The sequence below is a fragment of the Plectropomus leopardus genome, chromosome 20 (genome assembly GCF_026936395.1).
Source record: "Plectropomus leopardus strain MGB_pleo_1.0 chromosome 20, ASM2693639v1, whole genome shotgun sequence".
Taxonomy (NCBI): Eukaryota; Metazoa; Chordata; class Actinopteri; order Perciformes; family Serranidae; genus Plectropomus; species Plectropomus leopardus.
The window spans coordinates 25,174,090-25,184,603 of NC_142195.1; the positions used below are offsets into that span (position 1 = coordinate 25,174,090).

Here is a 10,514-nt window from a genome sequence, read left to right on the forward strand (position 1 = left end):
GTTTTTTCCTTTTTTTTGTTAAATGCAGGAAGTGTGCACGAGAAAAACATCTGGTCCAACTTACTGATCAATTTAAAAGCATCATATGGCCTTGCCCCAAATTAGATGAAGGATTTACTGACCCCCTGTGAGCCTCAGCGTTCACTGAGGTCAGTGGAAGCAGTTGGTTTGGGACTAAATGGGGACCAGGCTTTTTCTGTTAGAGGCCCCAGACTGTGAAACACTCTGCCCACAGAGATCTGACACCTTTAGCATCTTTTAAATCCCCTTTTTAAACTACTTTTATAGGAAAAACATTATTAATATTTAATGTGTTTTTGGATTTTATCATCCCTCCTTGGCCATTTTATTTTCCTTTTTAAAAACTGTATTTTATCCCCTGGTGTTTTTTATGTTTTTTTATGATCCATCTGTTGTTTGTAATTTATTTCATTGTTGTTTTATTGTTCACTCTGAACAAAAATGGCACCACACCATGCCCAAAAGTGCTTCTTTGGCTTATAATCATAGGGGGGGGGGGACCTGTTTTCGAGACATATGGAACCCATTTTTTAAAGGTGCTTTGCAGCACCTTTGTCAAAAGTGCTTTCAAGAACCATTTAGAGGTGCCGCATAGCATTATACTGTTTTTAAATGTGTGCCTTGGGGCCCTTAAATGATGCCAGATAGCACCGTAGACAAGTCAGTATGCTTCTTGATAGAATTTCTTCTTAAAATATGAATAATTATTATTAATTTCTTGTGAAATCTTGAATAATCTTATTAAAAAATCCTGTTCTAGCTCTTTACTGAAAAATGCATTCCCTTTTCAAACCTGGAATGTTTGTGTGAACAAATGATGGCATTTTAGCACCAAAAATAAATAAAAAAATAATATGAAACCGAAGAAAAAAATTAAGATAAAAGTGCTAAATTTACAAGAAAAAATACAAAACTGAAAAAAACATCTATATTAGATTATCTGAGATGATAAAGCCAAACATTTGCAAGAGAATCCCTGAATTTGTAGGACAAAATCACAAATACATGATAAAAAACTAGACTAAAATATTCTCTGGGAGTTTACAGTCAAAAATATGCAAGAAAGAAAATCAGAAATTCTCTGAGATTATAGTTGTAAATTTACTAGAATAAAAACTAGAATAATTTCTGACATTAAATCACAAATTTATGAGACAAACTAAAATATTTTCTGATTATGATGGCAGCAGTATATAATAATAATAATAATAATAATAATAATAATAATAATAATAATAATAATAATAAAACACCTCAAGCCACACCAAAGAACCATAGATGAACCCACATTTTTCGGTTTTTGGTTTTTATCTGCTGTAACCTTGTAAAGAAAATTGCTATTTAAATAAATGTGTTTAGAATAATAACAATTCCTATTTAAGGGTGTTTTTTAGCACTAAAATGGTCAAATTTGTAGAAAAAGGGCAAGTACAAGAGGAGGAGTGAAAACTGTAAGCTCCTACGCTCTGTCAGTACATAATAACCAGGTCTATCCATAATGGTGCGTTCAGAACGGCGTGGAAGAAGTTGACTGCCGCGCACAGAACCACGACCTCAATCCCATCCAACAATTTTGGGATGAACCAGAATGCAGATGGAGCAAATCCCTGCAACCAGGTTCCAAAACCTTGTGGAAAACCTCCCCCCCAAATTGCGTAGGCCGTCATAGCAGCGTGTTTTTTTCCGAAGACATGTTCAGCAATCACATGTGTGTGACGAGTGTTCACATACTTTTGGTAAACAGTGTAAGCAGTTTGCTGGAGAAGATACTTTGAAAGCCAGTTATTTTAAAGAGGAGGAGACAGAACTTTATTTTGCTAAATGTCTGTCCATCCGTCCATCCATTCTTTTGTCTGTCCTTTCATCCTCTTGTCCGTCCATCTGTTCGTCCATCCGTCCTACCAACCCATCAATCCATCCACTAATTCGTTTGTCCAACCGTCCAAACGTCCATCTGGTCAACCATCCATCCATCCATCAGTCCGTCTGTCCGTCCAGCCGCCTGTCCATCCATCTATGTGTCTGTCAGTCCGTCTGTCCATCCATCCATCTAGCCAACATCTGTCTGTCCGTCCGTCCGTCTTTTTGTCCTCTCATCCATCCATCTGTTCGTCCATCCGTCGTACCAACCCACCAATTCATCCACTAATCCATCTGTCCAAACGTCCGTCTGTCCATCCATCCATCCGTTTGTCTGTCCATCCATCTGTCCATCCGTTTGTCCATCCATCCAACATCTCTCTGTCCGTCCATGTGTTCATCCGTCTGTCCTTTTGTCCTCTCTTCCATCTGACCATCCGTCCATCCATCTGTTTGTCCTGCCAACCTACCAACCCACCAACCCATCCATCCGTCCCACCATCCATCCAACCATCAGGTCTCCACACTTTCCTAAATTACATACAGACATTGTAAGACAAATGTAATGAAAACATCCCTTTAGGACCTTCTCTGGAAGAGATACAATCGCGCTTCACAGTTTAAGGAGAGGCCTGAATACACAGATAATCAAAACTGAGCTCTACGAAACCTGCAGAGTCCAAACTCTTCCCAACCATGTCAAATATTTTCCCTGGCTTCAGCATCAAACAGCATGTTGCTTTTCTATATTTCTTGTGAACATGAACATTATGCAGTTCTGCTGTAATCCCACACGTGCAACTATCGGGAAGTCTGCAGACAATTCCACGGAGTTTCCTCCAATTAAACTTCAATAAACATGAACCACATGGGAATTTTAGTGCAACCACAGCAATGACAGGATCTTCAAACACTAATAATTTGGGAAGGTGTTTAGTGAGTGTGTCCATAACAAGTGCAAAAAAAATAGGTTGGCAATTGTTAGAAAAAAAATGTTTTAATTGATTTATTACAAATTTCAGTATCACTGTAGAAAGGAGGCAGAGGAGAAAAGAATGCATGCTGGATACGAGAGACCAGACTATTGTAATTTAGAGGGAACACTGTCGTCCACATTTGTGATCCATCTGTCGGGCTCTCTCTGAGTCACTGTTTTTCTCCCTTTCCGCAGTAATCTTGTACATGGTCCATCCCCTACCTTCCACTCGCTTTTGGTTGAAGGCATTTTATTGAGGTGCTGTAAACACTTTCAGACCAGATGGGGAGACAAATTGTCCAGAAAGTGCAGCTATACATGTTCTTTTCATTAGGATCTAATCAATAATTACCAGAGAGAGAAAAAAAGTTCATAAAATGCGTAAATGCAAACCATACAAGAACAGTGCACAGAGAGAAGACTGTGACTAGTTAGCTGTGTTCAAAAGACTGTGGGTGTCCATGAGTTTCTACATTTATTCAGCTCCAAAGACAAATTTAGATTTCAACTGGTTTGAATTTCCTGCACTCATCTGTTTGATTTCCTGCTTGTCTGTGTCTGTGTAAACAACAAGACAGAGCTACAATAAATACCTCAAAGCTTCCAGATTATGTCATGTGCGGAGCATGCAGAGGTCATAGTTTACAAGAGTCATTACATCTTATCGTCACTATGTGTTTGGCTGCCGGAGGCTTCAGCAGGTTGATCCCCTCAGGCCCTCCACCCTTCCAATGGGAACACCACGCCTCGGCCCCAAAACGCTGAACTTTTTACTCAAAAGTCTTTGACCTTTCCAAAAAAAAGCTTGTTTTAATCATTGAACTGGACCTGCTCCGTCCTCCGGGGTGGGAGTGGACAGATGAATTTATCACTGTCGTATTGTCAGCTGGGATTTCTGTGAGAACAAACGTGTCTCAGATGCTGGGCTTTTCGTCCATCTGTTGGGAACATTAGTAACAGTTTATAAAAATGATCACTTTATTTACTTTTGAGATCCAACATGTTTCATATTAAAGAAATAAATAATACACTATGAAATAAATCACTTTATCAGAATCAGGAGCAGTTTATTGCCAAGTAGATTTAGAAACTGGACTTGTTGATTTGGTGATAAAAAAAAAATAATTACAATGGACTGTGAAACAATAAGAATACTTAATCTGAATTAATATAGAAAAAATCTGTAAAAAACATGAAATTGAGATTTAATCCAATACAATTCTACATTTTATCTCATCAGAAAATATTAAATAAATATTTTTTAATCAGAATCACAAATGATTTATTGCCAAGAGGATTTAAGAAACTGGGCTTGTTGATTTGGTTGCATAACAATAAACAGTATAAAAGAATAAAGACATCTAAAATTAAATTTTAGAATTACAATGGTATGTGAAACAATAAGAATACATAAAAATCTGAATTAATATTGGAAATATTTGTAAAATAACTGTAATTGTGAAAAAATCCATTACAATTATAAAACTCAGCTCAATATATGGAAACATTACAATTACAAACATTACAGTTGGAGTGCAACAATTTGACAATTCTGTGACTGTCTGATATCAGGCAAGTGATTAATAGAAAGGTCAGATCCCAAAAGTTATTGTGATTTATCCCCTGGGCAAATTTCATATTAATCCACACAATAGTTATCTACAGGTAAAGACATGATTTAGTCAAATTCAGAACAATTCATCCTCTGGTGACCATGAATGATTTAATAATGATTTACAAAAGATTCTATCAATACTTTTTTAGTTTTAATGAATATACATGGATGATTTTTAATAAAAAGCATATCATTAATTGATTATAAAAGTGAGCTGATTGTAAAAGTCAGTGGTGGCCTGAAGGTCAGAGAATCTGGTTTGTGATGGTAAAGTTGCCAGTTTGATTCCTGGACCAGCAGGAGGAATCTGGGTGGGTTAAATAAAAGAGAATCACTTTCTCGTCACCTGTAATTTAGTAACAACGAGCACGGCTCTCCTGCTGAGGAGAGCCACCTGCAGTTTGACTGAAAAGGCCTCAGGCAGGTAAACATGAGTCGGACTGTCTCATAAACTCATTGCAACCTGCAGTGTGCATTTTAAGAGGCCGGGGGTTTTCTGCGTGATAAGAGATAACTCCGTAATGGGCGGCGATAAAACATTAATGTGCATTAATTCCGGTAATGGGTTCAGTCTGTGCTCACTGGGTGCTATATAACCAATGACAGGACACGTACAGTATACCTTCATCCATGTATGCAGAGAGAGACACAAATTATTGATGTCTTCTCTGGAAATAGACCAGCAATGAATTAGACTCAGTGCATGAAATATAGTTTATGTGGCATGAAATCAGCAGAGTGATGACGTTATATGTCAGATACATTCTGATGACCTGATTCTGCATTTTGGAGCTTTCTGTTTGGCCTCGGGACTTAAAATGTGTCACACACGCCTCCACATTGAGCCAAAAGGTCACAGATCGTATTTTACATAAGCGTGCAGGCTGTTTGTGTAGGATCAAAGATGTGTGGCTGCAAAGATACACTAGCAATCACAGATTGGATGCCATGGTTACTACCCCACACCATTACCATCCTCCTTCACATATTGTTGTCACGGTAACGGCTGCTCCGGCGGAAGAGCGCACGTGATTTAGTTGAGAATGCGTTACAGGGGCTCAGCAATGTGTAGAGACAGGCCTATTGATCTGATCCACCAGGGGTGACACCGAAATGTGCAAACACTGTCAGCCTGCGTCACACACCGCTCTGTATGTTTTGCATCAGCTGTGATTGATCACTTTGTTTTCTATCAGACCTGACAGCTTAACAACAAGATCAACAGCCCCGAAATGAAAAAGTTTTATGTGATTTTTACTGAAAGGAAGAAGACCTTTCTGTGCGTTGTTTGTATTTTGATTTGGAAAATCTGATTTTATGTGTCATTCTAGTGTCACTGATGATTATGAACGTCTGGACAACTCAAGGACAGGCTATGCTACTTCTCCTCGATCCAGTTTGAAGGTAAAATATTCCACCTACTAATTGTTTCCCAAGTTGTGACTATTTTGCTCAGCCGAAAAAAAATGGTAGCCTCAAGCTACTCAGGTGAGGACACATGTCAACAGGTAACGTGTTGACTGTGTATGGTGCGACACTGGGGACACTGGTTGCCAAGGAGGCTGCCTGTGCTCTCGCCTGTTTTAAAGTTTGCTGGCAATATGTTTATTTCCAAAATATAATATGCCCTTTCTCATAAAAATATGACTTTATTCTCTAAAAATTACAATTGCATTTTCATATAATTCCGATTTAATTCTCATGAAATTATGACTAATTTGTTGTAAAACTATAACTTTCTTCTTGTCATATTTCCACGTATTCTCATGGAATTACGACTTTTTCTTGTAAAATTACGACTTTATTCTTGTAATATTATGACTTTTTTTCTTATAAAATTACAAATTTATTCTTGTAATATTGCGACTTTATTCTCATTAAAAAAAGATTTTTTTTTTGTAAAATTCCAACTTTATTCTCGTAATATTACAACTTTATTCCTGTGAGATTATGACTTTTTTCTCATCAAAATTTCAAACTTCTTCTCATAATATTATGCCATAAAATTATATCCTTTTTCTCATAAAATTACAAATTTATTCCCATAATATTACGACTTCATTCTCACGAAATTACACTTTTTTTTCTCATAAATTACAATTTTGTTCTCATAATATTTTATTCTCGCAAAATTACAACTTTTTTCTCATAAAATAACAAATTTATTCTGGTAATATTACGACTTTATTTTCATAAAATTACGAATTTATTCTGGTAATATTACAACTTTATTCTCATAAAAATACGGCTTTTTTCTCATAAAATAACACATTTATTCTCGTAATATTACAACTTCCTTCTCGTGAAATTACAGTACTTTTTCTCGTAAAATTACGACTCTTTTTCTCATAAAATTATAATTTTATTCTCGTAATATTTTATTCTCGCAAAATTACGACTTTTTTCTCGTAAAATTATGAGATAATTCTTATAATATGACCACCTTTTTCTCATTATGTTATGGCTTTATTCTCGAAGTCTCAAAAAACAAAAATCCCCAGCGTGGCCCTAAAACTCCGTCGTATTTAGTAGTAATTCAGGAGCATCTTGATAAAAGTGATAAGATTTGCAGGCAGATAACAGCGACCCCAGCGACAGTGTGTGGGATGATCATGAGTTGAGGGTGTGAGTGATGCAGCAGGCGCGCAGAGGCGCAGCAGCACTCTGCAGGCTGCCGCTGCCGCTGGAGGAGGAGGTGGGATGAGGCTCCACTCATGGCCCGTTTGTAAAGGACCGTTTGTGTGTGCAGCACCAGCATCAGCAGTGTTTGTAAAGGCGCTTTGTGCATCGCTAATCCGCTCTGATGTCACGGTGCAGAAGGAGGGGCTGAGCACTCCGCTTTAATCCGAGCAAGTTGTCTGGAGGGACAAGGCGAGCCAAACCGAGCCGAGCCAAAGCGAGCAGGCACGGGGACAGGGGCGATGTGTGCCGCAGCAGCCGGACCCGGGCCTCTCCTCCTCTGACATGCAGGTAAATGAATGAATGTCCGGGTTTATTGTGGAGCTGGGAGGAGTGTGCTGTGGTCGTTTTATTTTTTCTCCTTATTGCTGATGGCGGATCCTACACCTGCGGGGGTTTAATTATGAGAGAAAGAGGCAGGCGTTTAGACAGGTGACAGTTTTCCGCACTTGTTTTTAAAAAGATATTTAGTCATCAAGATACAAGGAGAGCTTTGCCTCCCAGCGTAATGCATTTCGTGTTTCATACCCACAACAACGCCATGATCATTTATGAAATGTATCCTACATTTGAAAGAGGCAGTGTAACACTGATCAACTGATAACGAGTTCAAATCCCCAAAAGGAAAGCCCTTTTAACATAATAACGTCGGTCAAGGCCATGGGAGGGGATTTAAGGAGCCAGCAAGCCTTCAAAATAAAAGCACTTGCCAATTTGGCACTTGTTCATGGATTATTCTTGTCTCTGAGGACTGATGGCGTAGTCTACATGTAAACACAATGTAAGTAATGTGATGCATCCCAACATTTACTGTGTGGTTGCTGAGTGAGTGTGGCTGTCACTGTGTGTGGTGAGTGTGAGAGAGAGATGGAGGGTGAATCAAGCTGTCAGGAATAGAAAAATAAGGAGAATCCTCCAAAGTGAGGCAGCCAAAGATGATTTTCATTATCGGCCAATCTGGCAGTTTCTAGCTCAGTCCTCTGGTCCATTAAATGCCAGAAAATGCTCATCGCAGTTTCCCAGAGCCTTTAATGATGTCCTCAGATTGCTTGTTCTGTTTAACCCAAAGATCAGTTTACTGTTGCATAATAAAGAAGAAAATGTCCACAATTAAGAAGCTAGGACTAGGTAATATTTGCATTTTTTCATGAAAATTAGAAAAAAATTATTTAATTGTTGTCTGCTGATTGAACAATCAGTCAACTAATTGTTGCAGCACATATCCAAACATCCCTAATTTTTGCTGCTCCTGGATATTTGTCATACTGTTTTAAACACTGTGCTGTATTTTGATTGTGTTTACTGGGACTGCAGGTGTTAATTAGCTCAAGACTTATCCAGGTGCAGATGCTTTTAATTTGACATGGTCCTTGATAAACAAAAAACTGATGAAATTGAATGAATTGAACTGAACAGATTTATATTTAATAGTTTTCTGGGCTTATTTGATTATTGAGGAGGGTGAAATGAACAGTAAATGCTTATGTTTGCAGAAATGATTGTTTGCCAACATCTACATTTGTATATGTGCCTTTTAAATGTGCAAATAGTCTAATCAGAATCAAAATATCATCACATTACTTTGATTTCTTAGAACTAGGATGATTTGTTCACAATTTTTCTGACATTATATAGACTTATTGGTTCATCTGATAATAATAAAATCATTGACAGCTACACTGATCATAAAATTTATAAGAAATTGCATCCACAATGCAACCAAAAACATTATATTTGCATTACATTGTCACTAAATTTTATTTTTAGGTATATAGTGGAAAAAGTTAAAGGCTCAGTGAATTAATTTGATCAGTTCCTCCAAATACGTATAGCACACGTGTGTTGTTGCCAGCGTGTGCTTGTCGGTCAGTATAAGATCAGCGAGTTAATGGGCTAGTAAATCCTCCACCCCGCAGCTTTCACTGCAGCCTGACAGATGGAAGTGCAGCGCTCGGCTCGCAGCGCGACAGGCCTGTACGTTTCACTGCTGCGCTGCCAGGGCCATCTATGACCCGGGGAACCCTTCCTCCCTGAACCCCACACTCCGAGTCATTGCCATCCTGTCCTAAACTTTAGACAGATGGGGACATTAGCCACCCTGGGAGCCCGCCTCCGCTCCTGCTGCGTCTCTTCGTGTTCCCTCTGTAGCGGTTGTGGTTTGCGCTCAGATTACAGGATCAGCATTAACCTTTGACCTCTGTGAGTTCACTCTGTCCACATGTTCGATTTTAAGAGTCCAGAATTTATACATCTGCACATATAGGCTGACAACTACATCACAAAACCTTCTGCCGCGTCTTAATCAAATCTAAACTGTTTTGATTCAAGTGGAGCTGCAGCAGTTGACGGAGAGCTTATCATTAGTTTACGAAGGTTACAGGTAATCCACTCACACGAATGCAGTCAAACAGATTGTAAACAAATCAACGAACAGAAGAGCAAGAATGAAAATTCACCAAGATCCAGTATTTACTTACAAAGCACGTCAGATTTCTCTTTGCATAAAAACTCATTAGAACATTTTTTACTTAAATCACATCTTTAAGCAAAAAATAAAAACACTCGAGTTAAGTTTGTCAGACATTTGTTACAATCTCAAAAAAAATGTTTTGATCCCAAACAAGATTATTTTAGAGGTCGACAGCATTGGTGTTTATTGATTTTTATGGTTAATCTAATAGGGCTGTACCCGACTCAGAATTATGCAAATGCACAACAACATTTTTTGCCGCCACCAGATATCAACAAAAGACAGACTGTGTCCTTGCCATGAGCTTTAAATTCACCGCTCCCTGACAGTGCACTACAGTCTCTTTCTTCCTCTGTGTTTCTGCCTGCATGTCTGCAGCTGCAAAGAGTAACGTGAAAGTCAAGAGTACTCACTCCACAGCAAAATCTGGGGACCGAAATGTCCTCAGAAGTACTGCTGAGGGTCTCAGACAGGTGATTGGACTCTTTTAGGCCCTAGAATCTAAAAGGAGTATCATGCCAAAAATCCCAAAGTATCGTAATAAAAGCATTTCTAAAAACACTTATTTCCCAAAGTGGCTATCAATGAAGACAGCAAACAATTCAAAGTCACTTACACATAATTGCAAACAAAGACATTACATTATAAACCTACAAACCCCCTTTGCAACTCCACGCTCATGGCTCAGATTACCTTTCTCAACAGTGAACCATCTGCCCTCCCCAGAACTTTAAAAGAAAAAAAACAGAGTAAAAGTACAGTAGTTTTGATTTTCAGTGCTCATTAAGTCCACAGTTGAGTTAAGGGATCTTAAGGAGAAGAACGTCTCACGCATACAGTCCCACATCCGTGCATTTTTCTCATCATTAGATAAATAAGTTATGAAAGCGGCC

General features: G+C 38.4%; 1 protein-coding gene across 3 annotated transcripts in view; it reads left to right on the plus strand.

The window, feature by feature from the left end:
* LOC121959678 (uncharacterized) overlaps positions 1-10,514 on the plus strand; it is a 30,463-nt gene that overhangs the window by 325 nt on the left and 19,624 nt on the right. Inside the window, exons 2-3 of one of the 3 annotated variants that reach the window (XM_042509129.2) lie at positions 5,804-5,876; positions 7,290-7,442. The gene's annotated coding sequence lies outside the window, so the exon portion shown is untranslated. Of the gene's footprint in view, positions 1-5,803; positions 5,877-7,113; positions 7,443-10,514 lie in introns of those variants that run through there. The other 2 variants (XM_088071468.1, XM_088071469.1) reach the window with 2 other exon arrangements.